Genomic DNA, 13,855 nt, shown 5'->3' on the forward strand with positions numbered 1-13,855 from the left:
CATTTGTTTATCTATCTATCTATCAGTCTATCTGTCTGTCTATCTATCTGTCCATCTGTCTGTCTACTGTCTGTCTACCTGTCTATCCGTCCTTCTGTCCATCTGTCTGTCTGACTCTCTATGGCTCTGTCTATCCATCCATTCATCCGTCTATCCACCTATCTGTCTGTCTGTCTGTTTGTCTATCCATCCGTCCCTCTATCTATCTGTCTGCTCTGTCTGTCTGTCTGTCTGTCCGTGCGTGTGTGTTTGTCTCCCCAGTCATCCTGTCCCCCACACGGCCAGTATCACAGACAACAGACAGACAGACAGAGTAAAGGACTTCGCCCCTCCCCTTCCCATGCCCTCTGACCTGTCCATGCCCTCTGCCCTCCCAGTGACCCCTGACCTCCCTGTGACCTCTCCATGACCTCTGACTACTCTGTGTCCTCTGACCTCCTGTGACTCCTGGCTTCCCCATGACCTCTGACCTCCCAGTGACCCTCCTGAGACCTCCCTGTGACCTCTCCATGACCCCTGAGTCCCCATGACCTTTGACCTCCCATCCACTTCTCACCTGCCCATGGCCTCTCACCTCCCCGTGACCTCTCCATGACCTCTGACCTCTGCAACCGCTGACCCTACTGTGACCCCTGACTTCCCTGTGACCTCTGACCCCCCATGACCCCTAACTTCCCCGTGACCTCTGACCCTCTTGTATCCTCCCTGTGACCTCTAACCTCCACCTCCTATTTGGCTCCCTTCAGTCCCCTGCCCCCACGCCAAGAGCCTGCAGAAGACAGATGGGTAAACTGAGGCTCACCCTTTTCTAGCTCGTTCCAGGCGCCACAGGGCAGGGTCACGGCGGGCGGGGCCGGGGGTCACGGGTCAAAGGTCCCGGGAAGCCGCAGCACGGGAAGGGAGGGCATCCGGGGCACAGCCATGCAGGGTCGTGACCATGGGGTCATGGGGGTTCGCCGTGGGTCCCGGCAGGGCGCGGTGGGCTTTGTGCTGTGTCCCCTGCCTGCGGCCGCCGCCAGGCCTCCTGGAGGCCGGAAGTAAGGAGGCCAGAAGTGAGGAGGCTGGAAGTGAGGAGGACAGAAGTGCAGAGGTCGGAGCAGCGGATGGTCGAGGGGTGGAGGCCGGAAGTGGGGATGTCCGTGTCAAAACCAGAAGTGGATAGGTCCATGGGGAGACCGGAAGTGTGGAAGTCAGAAGTGGGGATCTCCAAGTGGTAATAGGAAGTCGGGTGGTCCCACTGGAGACCGGAAGTGGGGAGGTCCGTGGGGAAACCGGAGGTGTGGAAGCCGGAAGTGGGGATCTCTCAGTCGAAAACGGAAGTGGGTAGGGCGAAGTAGTGGAGGCATGAAGTGGGGATTTCTGAGTGGAAACCGGAAGAGGGGAAACAGGAAGTGGGGTGGTCTGAATGGAGACCAGAAGTGGGGATCTCCGCGTGGAGACCGGAAGTGTAGATCTGCGAGGGGAGCCCAGAAGTGGGGATGTTCGAGACAAAACCGGAAGTGTGGAAGCCGGAAGTGGGGTGGTCCGAGTGGAGACCGGAAGTAGGAATTTTTGAGTAGAAACTGGAAGTGTGGAAGCAGGAAGTGCAGGGGTCTGAGTGGAGACTGGAAGTGGGGAGGTCCGCGGGGAGAGCGGAAGTGGGTAGGCGGAAGTAGTGAAGACAGGAAGTGGTGATGTTCGAGTGGAAACCGGCAGTGTGGAGACCAGAAGTGGTGAGGTCCGAGTGGAGACCGGAAGTGGGTCGGCGAAAGACACAGAGACCGGAAGTGGGGATATTTGTGTCAAAACCGGAAGTGTGGAAACCGGAAGTGTGAACGCCGGAAGCAGGGAGGTCTCCTTGGAGACTGGAAGCAGGGAGGGCGGGGCCCGGAAGTCACCCGTGCTGCGGCCGCGCACGCGTGCCAGGATGCACGCCGAGTGCTAGGGCCGGATGTGCTCGGCAGCCACTGTTGGGCACGGGTGGCGCGGCAAGGCAGGCTCGAACCCGCAGCCGGCGGGGGCGGAACACGGGACGGGAGGGAGATGCGGAGGCGGCGGACGCCGCTGCTGCCCGCTCTTGGGGCCGCCGGCAGTACGCCGACGCCACAGCCACGCTTCCCCAGTGCCCGGGCCCAAGCTTGGCACACCAACAATGACGTCAGCACTGCACGACGCCCCCGCAGCCGCTTCAACAGCGGCGCCTGCCATCTTGGAATCTGCCATTTTTGAATCCGCCATCTTGGCCTCCACCATCTTGGAATCTGCCATCTTAATTCCCTCCATCTTGGATTCCTCCATCTTTGGTTCCACCACCTTGTTTTCAGCCATCTTTATTCCTTCCATCTTGTTTTCCGCCATCTTGATTCCTTCCATCTTGGATTCCGCCATGTTGCTTTCCCTGATCTTGTTTCCCTCCATTTTGGATTCCGCCATCTTGGCATCCACCATCTTGGAATCCACCATGTTGGTGTCGGCCATGTTGGATTCCACCATGTTTTCGGCCATCTTGGTTCCCTTCATCTTGGATTCCTCCATCTTGTTTCTCTCCATGTTTGATTCTGCCATCTTGGCATCTGCCATCTTTGTTAAGTCCATCTTGGCTTCCGGCATCTTAGTTCCCTCCATCTTGGATTCTGCAATCTTGGCTTCCGCCATTTTGTTTCCTTCCATCTTGGATTCCACCATCTTGGTTCCCTCCATCTTGGTGTCCACCATCTTGTTTTTGGCCATCTTGGAATCCGCCATGTTGGCGTCGGGCATGTTAGATTCCGTCATGTTTTCGGCCATCTTGCTTCCCTCCATTTTGGAATCCGCCATCTTGGTGTCCACCATCTTGGAATCCACCATCTTAATTCCCTCCATCTTGTTTTCCGCCATCTTGTTGCCTTTCATCTTTGATTCTGCCATCTTGTTTTTGGCCATCTTGCTTTCTGCCATCTTGGATTCTTCCATCTTTGATTCTGCCATCTTGTTTTTGGCCATCTTGCTTTCCGCCATCATGGATTCTTCCATCTTTGATTCCACCATCTTGTCTCCCGCCATCTTGCCCCCCGCCGCCCCACCCATGCTGATGTCGGCGTCCCAGCGCGCCAGCCCCAGCGCGTTGGCGGCCATGCACACATAGCGCCCGGCATGCCGTGGGCCCAGCGTGGGAAGCGTCAGCGTCCCGTCTGCCCCAACCCCGACCCCGTCCATCCCCAGCTCCGTCCCCGCCCAGGCCCAGCGCCCTCCCGGCAGCAGCCAGCCCATGCGCGCCGCCGGCTCTGCCTCCTCCCGGCAGCCCAGCCGCAGCGCGACGCACGCAGGCAGCACCAGATCCGTGGCTGCTGGCACCTGCGACGCCACCACGAACATGCGCTGCACCCGGCCTGTCATGGCGGCCTCAAAGCCGCCGTAGGCCACAGGGCCCGGGGCTGCAGACAGGGTATAGGCCGTGGGGGCTGTGGCTTCAGAAGGGGCGGAGGCCGTGGGGGCTGTGGCTTCAAAGCTGGTGTAGGCTGCAGGGCCTGTGGCTTCAGACAGGGTGTAGGCTGCGGGGCTTGTGGCTTTCTCCTCAGTGTAGGCCTCAGATCCTATGGCTTTTTCCTCAGTGAAGGCCTCGGATTCTATGGCTTTATTTGCACCATAGGCCTCGGATTCTATGGCTTCATTCACAGCGTAGGCTTTTTCTTCACCATAGGTCTCAGATTTCGTGGCTTTTTCTTCAGTGTAGGCCTCGGATCTCATGGCTTCATCTGAGCCATAGGCACTGGATCCTTTGGCTTTCTCCTCAGTGTAGGCCTCAGATCCTATGGTTTCATTCACAGCGTAGGTCTCGGATCCTGTGGCTTCATTCACACCATAGGCCTCGGATTCCATGGCTTCCTCCTCCACATAGGCCCCGGACCCCGGGGCTCCGTCCCCACCGTAGGCCACACGCCGTGCCTTGGTTTCCCCGCGGCGCCCCACGCGGGCCTCACAGCGGTACCAGCCAGCATCGGCCTGGCGCATCCTGTGGATCTCCAGCGTTGTCCCCCCATCATGGACGCCATCCTCATTGCCCCGCAGGATGGAGCCGTCAGGCCGTGTCCAGGCCATGCGTGGTGTTTCCGAGCCCTGTGCCGAACAGCGCAGCTGCAGCGTCTGCCCCGGGGTCACCACGTGCACGTCATCGGGATCATCACGGGGGTTGAGGGTCACCCAGGGTGCGTCCTCTGGGTCCTCGGGGCACGCACGCATGCCGTCCACGTCAGACACATGTGTGGCCCACGCAGCCCGGCCCGGCGCAGTGTCAGCTCGGGCTGCAGCAGCCAGGCAGGCCGCGTTCACAGCCAGGCCACCACGCCCGGAAGTGACATCAGCGACAATGATGACGTGCCAGGGCTGCGCACCAGGAAGTAGGCCTTGCCCACATCCGGGTCATGGACATCCGGGAAACTGGCCTCAGGGTGAGCGTGGCCTCCATCCTGGTCATACCCGGGGCCTACATCCGGGTCTCTGTCCTCAGAGTGGGCGGGGCCCTGATCGGGGTGATTGACATCCGGGTCTCTAGCCTCAGGGTGGGCATGGCCTCCATCCTGGTCTCTGTCCTCAGGGTGGGCGGGGCCCTCATCCGGGTCATTGACATTCGGGTCTCTGTCCTGAGGGTGGGCGGGGCCTACGTCCTAATTATACTCATGGCCTACATCCGGGTGTCTGGCATGCTTGTAGGTGGGGCCTACATCCCGGTGTCTGTCCTGCTGGCGGGAGGGGCCTACATCCGGGTCTCAGGCTTGATACATATAGCCTACATCCGGGTATTTGTCCTGCAGATGGGTGTGGCCTACAACCAGGTCTCTGTCCTGAGCATGGGCAGGGCCTACATCACGGTCTCTGGCTCCCTGGTGGACATGGCCTATATCAGGGTTCCTGGTTCGATGGTGGGCATGGCCTACATCTGAGTCTGTGGCCTGATACATATGGTCCACATCAGGGTCTCTGCCCTGACGGTGGGTGTGGCCTACATCCGGGTCCCTGTCCTGATACAGCTTGTCCCCATCAGCGTCTCTGCCCGAAGGTTGGGCGTGGCCTTCCCCAGATCCATCTCCCGGGTCCCTATCCGGGTGGGCATGGCCTGGCACCTCCGGGTCCCAGCGCAGCATCAGCGCGACATCATCAGTCTCGTCATCGCTTCCCAGCAGGCGGCGGGCATGTGCGAGGTGGGCGGGGTTGGCATAGCAGGCGAGGGCCGCACGTCGAGGTCCTGCACGCTGGGCACGCACCGCAGGCGGCAGGCAAGGTCGGCGGCACGGCCACGGGCGTCTGTCAGCCTCAGCCGCACCTTACCCACCTCCTCCCGTCCTCCACTTCCTCTTCTTCTGCCTCCACTTCTGCTTCCGGCGGCTCCTCGCCGTCCACTGGGCCCGTGAGGATGCACGGCAGGCGACAGCGCATGCGTGAAGGCAGGCGATGCAGGTCCAAGCCGCGGCGGTCGGTGGGGCTGGCGCAGGCCTTGCACACCTGTTCCTTCCCACAGCGCAGCACACCTGCAGGGAGGCATGGGAGAAGGGCGGGGCTGAAATGGGACACACCCCCCTGGGGAGCTTCGGCCACGCTCCCGCCGCGCCTGACTGGCTGGAGCTTGGCCACACCCCTCCTGGGGGTTCTCAGCCACTCTGCCGCCACGCCTGACTGGCTGGAGATTGGCCACGCCCCCTGCCGAGCCTCAGCCACACCCCTGCCCTGCCTGACTGGCTGGAGCTCAGCCACGCCCCCATGTGTCACCCCAGCCATGTCCTCATCTCACCTGACTGGCAGGAGATAGGCCATGTCCCTTGCAGGTCCTCACTAGTGCCTAGCCACGCCCAACCACGCCCCCCGCCTCGCCTGACTGGGTGGACCTCGGCCACGTCCCCCTCCCCCCCCCCCCCCCCCCCCCCCCCCCCCGTGGAGCCTTAGCCATACCATCACCCTGCCTGAGTGGCTATAGCTGGGCCACACCCTCCCTGTGGAGCCTCAGCAACTTCCCTGCTCCGCCTAAGTGGCTAGACCTTGGCCACGCCCCCTGTAGCTCCTCACTAATGCCCAGCCACGCTGCTGCCCGCTTTTTACTGGCTGGAGCTAGGCCACGCCCCCCTGGGCACCTCGGCCACGCCTCCGCCCCGCGTGACTGGGGAGCTCGGCTACTCACTTATGCCCAGCCACGCCCCTGTCCTTTCTCACTGGCTGTAGTTCGGCCACGCCCCCTCTCTGCATCGCCTCAGCCCCGCCCGGCCCTCTCATTGGCCTGTGCTTGACCATGCCCCCTCTGCTCACCTCGACCCCTCCCCTCCAGGTCCTCCATCCAGTGCGCACCGCAATCGCAGGCCCAGGGGTTACCCTGAAGGTGCAGCGTGCGCAGCGAGGGTGCGCGGGCCAGGGTGCCGGCGGGCAGTGCAGCCAGCTGGTTCCCGGCCAGGTGCAGCACGCGCAGCGTGCAGGCCGGGACCCCGTGCACGCACAGCGTGGCCAGCGCCTAGGGCGCCAGCAGCGCCAGCCGGTTCCCTTCCAGACACAGCAGCCGCAGCGCCGCCAGCCCCAGCAGCGCCCGCGGGGGTACCAACTCCAGCCGGTTGTGGTCCATGTACAGCCGGGACAGGCACCGCAGGCCCTGCAGGGAGCCCGTGCGCAGTGCCCGAAGCTGGTTGTAGCTCAGCTTCAACACCTGCGGGGGTTAAAGGGGGCGTACCCAGGATCCGAAGGGCCACTTCCGGTCTCACTTCCACCCTACTTCCGTACCACTTCCTGTCACACTTCTGTTCCACGTCCGGCTTACTTCTGCCGACTTCCGCCTGTACTTCCTCCCACTTCCGAGTACATTTCCTCACTTCTTCTGGTCCCACTTCTGCCCCATTCTCACTTCCTCCCTACTTCCGACTCACTTCCGCCCCAGTTCCGGGTCACTTCCTCTCCACTTCCGGCTGACATCCGCCTCTACTTCCTCCAAGTTCCTCTGCACTTCCGGCCACAGTTACGGCCCTACTTCCTGTCACTTCCAGATCCTTATCCTCACCACTTCTGCCCAACTTCCGGCTCACTTCTGCCTCACTTCAGCCCTGAATTCCTCCCACTTCCTGCCCATTTTCTTCCTTATTTCTGCCCCACTTCCCGTCCTACCCATGGTCCTATTTCCACTTTCTTCCCCACTTCCGGCTATATGTCATTTGCCACTTCTGTGTCACTTCCGCCCCCAATTCCTCCCCACTTCCTTCCCTATTTTCACTCCACATCCGGATCCATATCCTCACCACTTCCGCCCCACTTCCGCCTTACTTCCGCCCCTACTTCATCCTGCTTCCTCTCCACTTCCTTCGCTATTTCCACTCCACTTCTCACTTCCGGAACCATATCCTAAGCACTTCCGCCCCACTTCCGCCCCTAGTTCCTCCCACTTCCTCCCCACTTCCGGCTTATTTTCGCCCCTACTTCCTCACACTTCCCCCCTACTTCCTGATTTCCACCCCACTTCCGGCCCTACTTCCACTTCCAGATCCATATCCTCACTACTTCCGACCCACTTCCGCTCCACTTCCTTCCCTATTTCCACTCAACATCCAGCTACACTTCCGGCCCTACTTCTTCCCAGGTCCTTATCCATTTCCGTCTCACTTCCGCCTCCCTTCTGCCCCCGACTTCCTCCCATGTCCGTCTCTACTTCCTCCATTGATTCCCTACTTCCTCCCCACTTCCTTTGCTATTTGATCCCCATTTCTGCCTGTCTTCCTCCGCATTTCCCCCCTCCTTCCTCCCTACTCTTTTCCCACTTCCTTCTTCCTCCAACTTCCTTCCCACTTCCGGCTCTACTTCCTCCCACTTCCGTATCTACTTCCTCAAACTTCCGCCCCACTTTCTCCCCTACTTTGTCCCACTTCACTGTGTATTTCTGCCCCACTTCCTGCCAAACTTCCTTCCACTTCCTTCCAATTCCGCCCCACTTCCACCCGCTCCCTGCACACCTGCAGTGAGCCCAGGTCGCTCAGGGCGCCCTCGGCTATGTCCGCGATCTCGTTTCCGTGCAGCAGCAGCAACTGAAGTCTCGCGAGACCGGGGAAGGAAGCGTGGGTCAGGACCCGGATGTGGTTGAACCTAATTCAACAGGTGAGAGGACAGGAAGAGGAAAGCCGGAAAACAGCTTGAAAACCAGCACTGGGAGGGCAGAACTTTTGTTTCTGGGTCAGGGTCAAGAACAATTAATCATTACTCATCATCATCTTCCTTCCTTCCTTTCCTCCCTTGCTTCCTTCCTTCCTTCCCTCCCTCCTTCCTTCTTTCCCTCCCTCCTTCCCTCCTTCCTTCCTTCTTTCCTTCCCTCCTTCCTTCCTTCCTTCCTTCTCTCCCTCCTTCCTTCCTTCCATCTTTCCCTCCTTCCTTCCTTCCCTCCCTCCCTCCTTCCTTCCCTCCTTCCTTCCTTCTTTCCTTCCCTCCTTCCTTCCTTCCTTCCTTCCATCCTTCCTTCTTTCCCTCCATCCTCCTTCCTTCCCTCCTTCCCTCCTTCCTTCCCTTCTTTCTTTCTTCCTTCCTTCCTTCCTTCCTTCCTTCCTTCCTTCCTTACTTCCTTCCTTCCTTCCTTCCTTCCTCTTCCTTCCCTTTCTTCCCTCCTTTCCCTTCCCCAGACCTCACCCCAGGTTCACGCGCTCCATCTTGGGGTCCAGCACGTGGGGCACGGCCCTGAGGCTGCGGGAGGTGCAGTGGAGTTCGGTGGGGACGTAGCAGGCGCAGGTCCTGGGGCAGCGGGTGGCGGGGGCTGGGTGGGGGCCGCACAGGAGCAGCAGCAGCAGCAGCAGCAGCAGCAGCAGCAGCAGCAGCGAGGCCCAGCGGTGGGGGCCCCCCATCCTGGGGCTGGGATGGAGGGGGGGAGGCTGGGGATGGAGGCCCAAGTGTGGAGGCCCAGGGAAATGGAGGCTGGAAGTTGGAGGCCCAGGGAAGGAGGCCTAGGGATTAGAGGCCAGGGTGGAGGCTGGGGATGGAGGTCCAACGGGGTGGAGGCCAGGGGTGGAGGCTGAGGAAGGAGACTGGAAGTTGGAGGCCCAGGGGGTGGAGGCCCAGGGATGGAGGCCTAGGGGAAGTGGAGGCCCAGGGATGGGGTCCTAGGGGTTAGAGGCCAGGTATGGAGGCTGGGGATGGAGGTCCAGGAAGTTGGAGGCCAGAGGTAGAGGCTGAGGATGGAGACTGGAAGTTGGAGGCCAGAGAAGGAGGCCCAGAGGTATTGGAGGCTGGGGATGGAGGCCCAGGGATGGAGGCCTAATTGGGTGGAGGCTGGGGATGGAGACTGGAAGTTGAAGGCCCAGGGAAGGAGGCCCAAGAGGGTGGAGGCTAGGGATGGGGGCCCAGGGGGGTAGAGGAAAGTAGGCCAAATGGGGTGGAGGCTGGGGATGGAGGCCAGGAGTGGAGGCTGGAGATGGAGGTCCAAGTGTGGAGGCCCAGGGAAATGGAGGCTGGAAGTTGGAGGCCCAGGGAAGGAGGCCTAGGGGTTAGAGGCCAGGTATGGAGGCTGGGGATGGAGGTCCAGGAAGTTGGAGGCCAGAGGTAGAGGCTGAGGATGGAGACTGGAAGTTGGAGGCCAGAGAAGGAGGCCCAGAGGTATTGGAGGCTGGGGATGGAGGCCCAGGGATGGAGGCCTAATTGGGTGGAGGCTGGGGATGGAGACTCAAGTTGGAGGCCCAGGGAAGGAGGCCCAAGAGGGTGGAGGCTAGGGATGGGGGCCCAGGGGGGTAGAGGAAAGTAGGCCAAATGGGGTGGAGGCTGGGGATGGAGGCCAGGAGTGGAGGCTGGAGATGGAGGTCCAAGGGGGTGGAGGCCCAAGGATGGAAGCCAGGGATGGAGGCTGGAAGTTGGAGGCCCGGGGATGGAGGTTCAAGGATGTGAGGCGACCTGTGGGGGTCAGGGAGACAACGGGGAGGAAGAGGAAGGAGAATGGGAAGAGGAAGGAGATGTATCAGAAGAACAGGAAGAGGAAGAAGGACATGGACATGAGGAAGAGGAAGGGGAAGAGGAAGAGGAGATGGAAGAGGAAGAGGAGATGGAAGAGGAGACAGAAGAGGAGATGGAAGAGGAAAAGCAGATGGAAGAGGAAGAGGTGATGGAAGAGGAGACCGAAGAGGAGATAGAAGAGGAGACAGAAGAGGAGACGGAAGAGGAGATGGAAAAGGAAGAGGAGACGGAAGAGGAAGAGGAGATGGAAGAGGAAGAGGAGATGGAAGAGGAGACGGAAGAGGAAGAGGAGAGGAAGAGGAGATGGAAGAGGAAGAGGAGATGGAAGAGGAGACGGAAGAGGAGACGGAAGAGGAGACGGAAGAGGAGACGGGAGAGGAAGAGGAGACGGAAGAGGAGATGGAAGAGGAGACAGAAGAGGAAGAGGAGATGGAAGAGGAAGAGGAAATGGAAGAAGAAGAGGAGATGGAAGACAAGATGGAAGAGGAGATGGAAGAGGAAGAGGAGACAGAAGAGGAAGAAGGAAAACACCAACCAACAGGAATACGATCAGGAAGTCGAGAGACACAAGAAAAAAGAGACCGGGAAGGCCTACTCTGTCTGTCTGTCTCTGTCCATCTGTCTCTCTGTCTATCTCTCTGTCTTTAGCTTTCTGTCTGTCTTTGTCTGTCTACCTGTCTGTCTGTCTCTGTGTTGACATCTGTCTGTCTGTCTCTTATCTGTCTGTCTGTCTGCCTCTCTGTCTCTGTCTGTTATCTGCCCATTGGTCTCATGTCTGTCTGTCTGGTCTGTCTGTCCCTGTCTGTCTCTGTGTCTGTCTGCCTGTGTCTGTCTCTTATGTCTGTCTCCCTCTGTCTGTCTCTTATCTCTGTCTGTCTGTATCTGTCTGTCTGTGTCCCTGTCTGTCTGTCTGTGTCTGTCTGTCTGTGTCTCTGTCTCTGTGTCTGTCTGTCTGTCTCTCTTATCTCTGTCTGTCTGTCTGTTCTGTCTGTGTTGACATCTGCCTGTCTCTGTCTGTCCGTCTACCTCTGTCAGTCTCTCCCTGTCTCTGTGTCTCTGTCTGTCTGTCTGTCTCTGTCTGTGTCTCTCTGTCTCTGTCTGTTATCTGTCCATTGGTCTCATGTCTCTCTGTCTGTCTGTTCTGTCTCTCCCTGTCTGTCTCTGTGTCTCCATCTGTCTGTACATCTCCGTCTATCTGTCTGGGTCTCTCTATCTCTGTCTCTTGTCTGTCCATCGATCTTGTCTGTCTGTCTATTCCATCACTGTCTGTGTTGACGTCTGTCTGTCTCCACATCTGTGTTTGTCTCTGTCTTTTGTCTCTGTCTGTCTGTGTTGACGTCTGTCTGTCTGTTATCTCTGTCTCTCCCTGTGTCTGTCTACCAGTCTCATGTCTGTCTGACTCTGTCCATCTGTCTCTTGTCTCTGTACATCTGTCTGTCTGGATCTCTTCTGTCTCAGTCTGTTTCTGTGTGTCTTTTGTTTCTGTCTGTCCGTCTGTCTCTGTCTGTCTGTCTTGGTGTCTCTTCTGTCTCAGTCTGTCTGTCCCCGTCTGTCTCTTGTCTCTGTCTGTCTGTCTCTCTGTGCCTGTGTCTATCTCTGTTGGTCTGTTCTGTCTGTCTGTCTGTCTTCCTGTCTCTGTCCATCTGTCTGTGTCTCTTCCTGTCTGTCTCTGTCTCCATCTCCCTTCCTGCCTGTCTCTGTGTCTGTCTGTCTGTCCATCTGTCTCCTCTGTCTGCCCATCTGTCTGTCTGTGCCTGCGTCTGTCTGTCTGAGTCTGTTTCTTCTCTGTCTCTGTGTCTACATGTCTGTCTCTTCTGTCTGTCTGTCTGTCCCTGTCTCTGTCTGTCTGTCCCTGTGTCCGTCTGTCTCTCCCTGTCACTGTCTCTACATCTGTCTGTGTCCTCTGTCTGTCTGTCTCTACATCTGTCTGTGTCCTCTGTCTGTCTTTCTGTCTCTGTCTTCCTGGCTCCATCTGTCTGTCTCGTCTGTCTCTCTCCATCTGTCACTTGTCTTTGTCTGTGTCTGTCTGTCTGTCTCTTGTCTTTGTCTATCTGTCTCTGTGCATCTGTCTCTCCCTGTCTGTCTCTGTGTGTACACCTGTCTGTCTGTCCCTGTCTGTCTCTTCTGTCTCTTCTCTTTGTCTGTCTGTCTCTCTGTGTCTGTCTGTGCCGGTTTCTCTCACATCCATCTCTGTCTGTCTGTCTGTTCTGTCTCTGTCTGTCTGTGCCTGTGTCCGTCCTTCTCTTCCTGTCTCTGTGTCTATGTCTGTCTATCTGTCCTGGCTGAGTTTGTCTGTCTGTGACTGTGTCTGTCTGTCTGTCTTTGTCTCTTCTGTCTCTGTCCATCTGTCTCTTGTCTCTATGTCTGTCTGTCTATGCCTGTGTCTGTCTCTATCCGTTTCTCTTCCTGTGTGTCTCTGTGTGTACATCTGTCTGTCTGTCTGTCTGGGTCTCTTCTGTCTCAGTCTGTGTCTGTCTGTCTCTGTGTCTACATCTGTGTCCTCTGTCTGTCGGTCTGTCTGTCAGTCTGTCTGTCTGTTTCTGTCTGTCACTGTCTTCCTGGCTCGTCTGTCTGTCTCTTCTGCCTCTCTCCATCTGTCACTTGTGTCTGGCTGTCTCTGTCTCATGTCTGTCTCTGTGTTGACGGCTGTCTGTCTGTCTGTCTGTAGCTGACTCTTCTCTCTGTCAGTCTGTCTGCCCCTGCGTCTATCTGTTCTGTGTCTGTCCATCTGTCTCTCTGTCTCTGTGTCTGCCTGTGTCTGTCTGTCTCCCTGTCTGTCTCTTATCTCTGTCTGTCTGTTTCTGTTCTGTCTCTGTCTCTTGTGTCTGTCTGTCTGTCTATTCTGTCTCTGTCTCTTCCTGTCTGTCTCAGTCTGTCTGTCTGTCCGTCTACCTCTGTCGGTCTCTCCCTGTCTCCATCTGTCTGTCTGTCTGTTCTGTCTGTCCGTCTATCTCTCCCTGTCTGTGTCTGTGTCTCTGTCTGGCTCTGTCTCTCATCTCTGTGTCTGTCTCTTGTCTGTCCATCAGTCTCATGTTTGTCAGTCTGTGTCTGTTCTCTCTGTCCGTCTGTCTCCGTGTCTCCATCTGTCTGTCTGTCTCATGTCTTTATCTCTGTGTATATGTCTGTCTGTCTGTGTCTCTTCTGTCTCTTGTCTGTCCATTGGCCCTCATGTCTCTGTCTCTCTGTGTCTGTCTGTCTCTTCTCAGTCTGTCTCTCTGTGCCTGTGTCGGTTTCTTCTGTCTCAGTCTGTCTGTCTGTCCCCGTCTGTCTTCCTGTCTGTGTCTGTTTGTCTCTTTTCTTTTCTGTCTGTACCTGTCTGTCTTTTGTCTCTGTCTGTCTGTGTGACTCTTGTCTCTGTCCATCTGTCACTTGTCTATGTCTGTGTCTGTTTGTCCATCTGTCTCCTCTGTGTCTGCCCATCTGTTTGTCTGTGCCTGCGTCTGTCTGTCTGAGTCTGTTTCTTATCTATCTGTGTCTACATGTCTGTCTCTGTCTGTCTGTCTCTTCCTGTCTGTCTCTGTGTCTACATCTGTCTGTGTCCTCTGTCTGTCTGTCTGTCTCATCTGTCTCTCTCCATCTGTCACTTGTCTCTCTCTGTCTGTCTGTCTGTCCGTCTCTCTGTGCCTGTGTCTGTCTGTCTGTTCTCTTTGTCTGACTGTCTCGGTGCATCTGTCTCTCCCTGTATGTCTCTTTGTGTACATCTGTTTGTCTGTCTGTCTGTCTTTTGTCTCTTCTCTTTGTCTGTCTGTCTATCTGTCTGTCTGTACCTGTGTCTGTCTGTCTCTTCCTGTCTCTGTGTCTCTGTCTATCTGTCCTGGCTCAGTTTGTCTGTCTGTGCCTGTCTGTCTCTTCTGATTCTAACTGTCTCCGTCTGTCTGTCAGTCCTGTCTGTGTCTATGGCTCATGTCTGTCTGTGTCTCTCAGTCTGTGTCTCTTCTGTCTCTGTCCA

Source organism: Dipodomys spectabilis, unplaced genomic scaffold (assembly GCF_019054845.1).
Source record: "Dipodomys spectabilis isolate Male_0828 unplaced genomic scaffold, ASM1905484v1 ptg000510l, whole genome shotgun sequence".
Lineage (NCBI taxonomy): Eukaryota > Metazoa > Chordata > Mammalia > Rodentia > Heteromyidae > Dipodomys > Dipodomys spectabilis.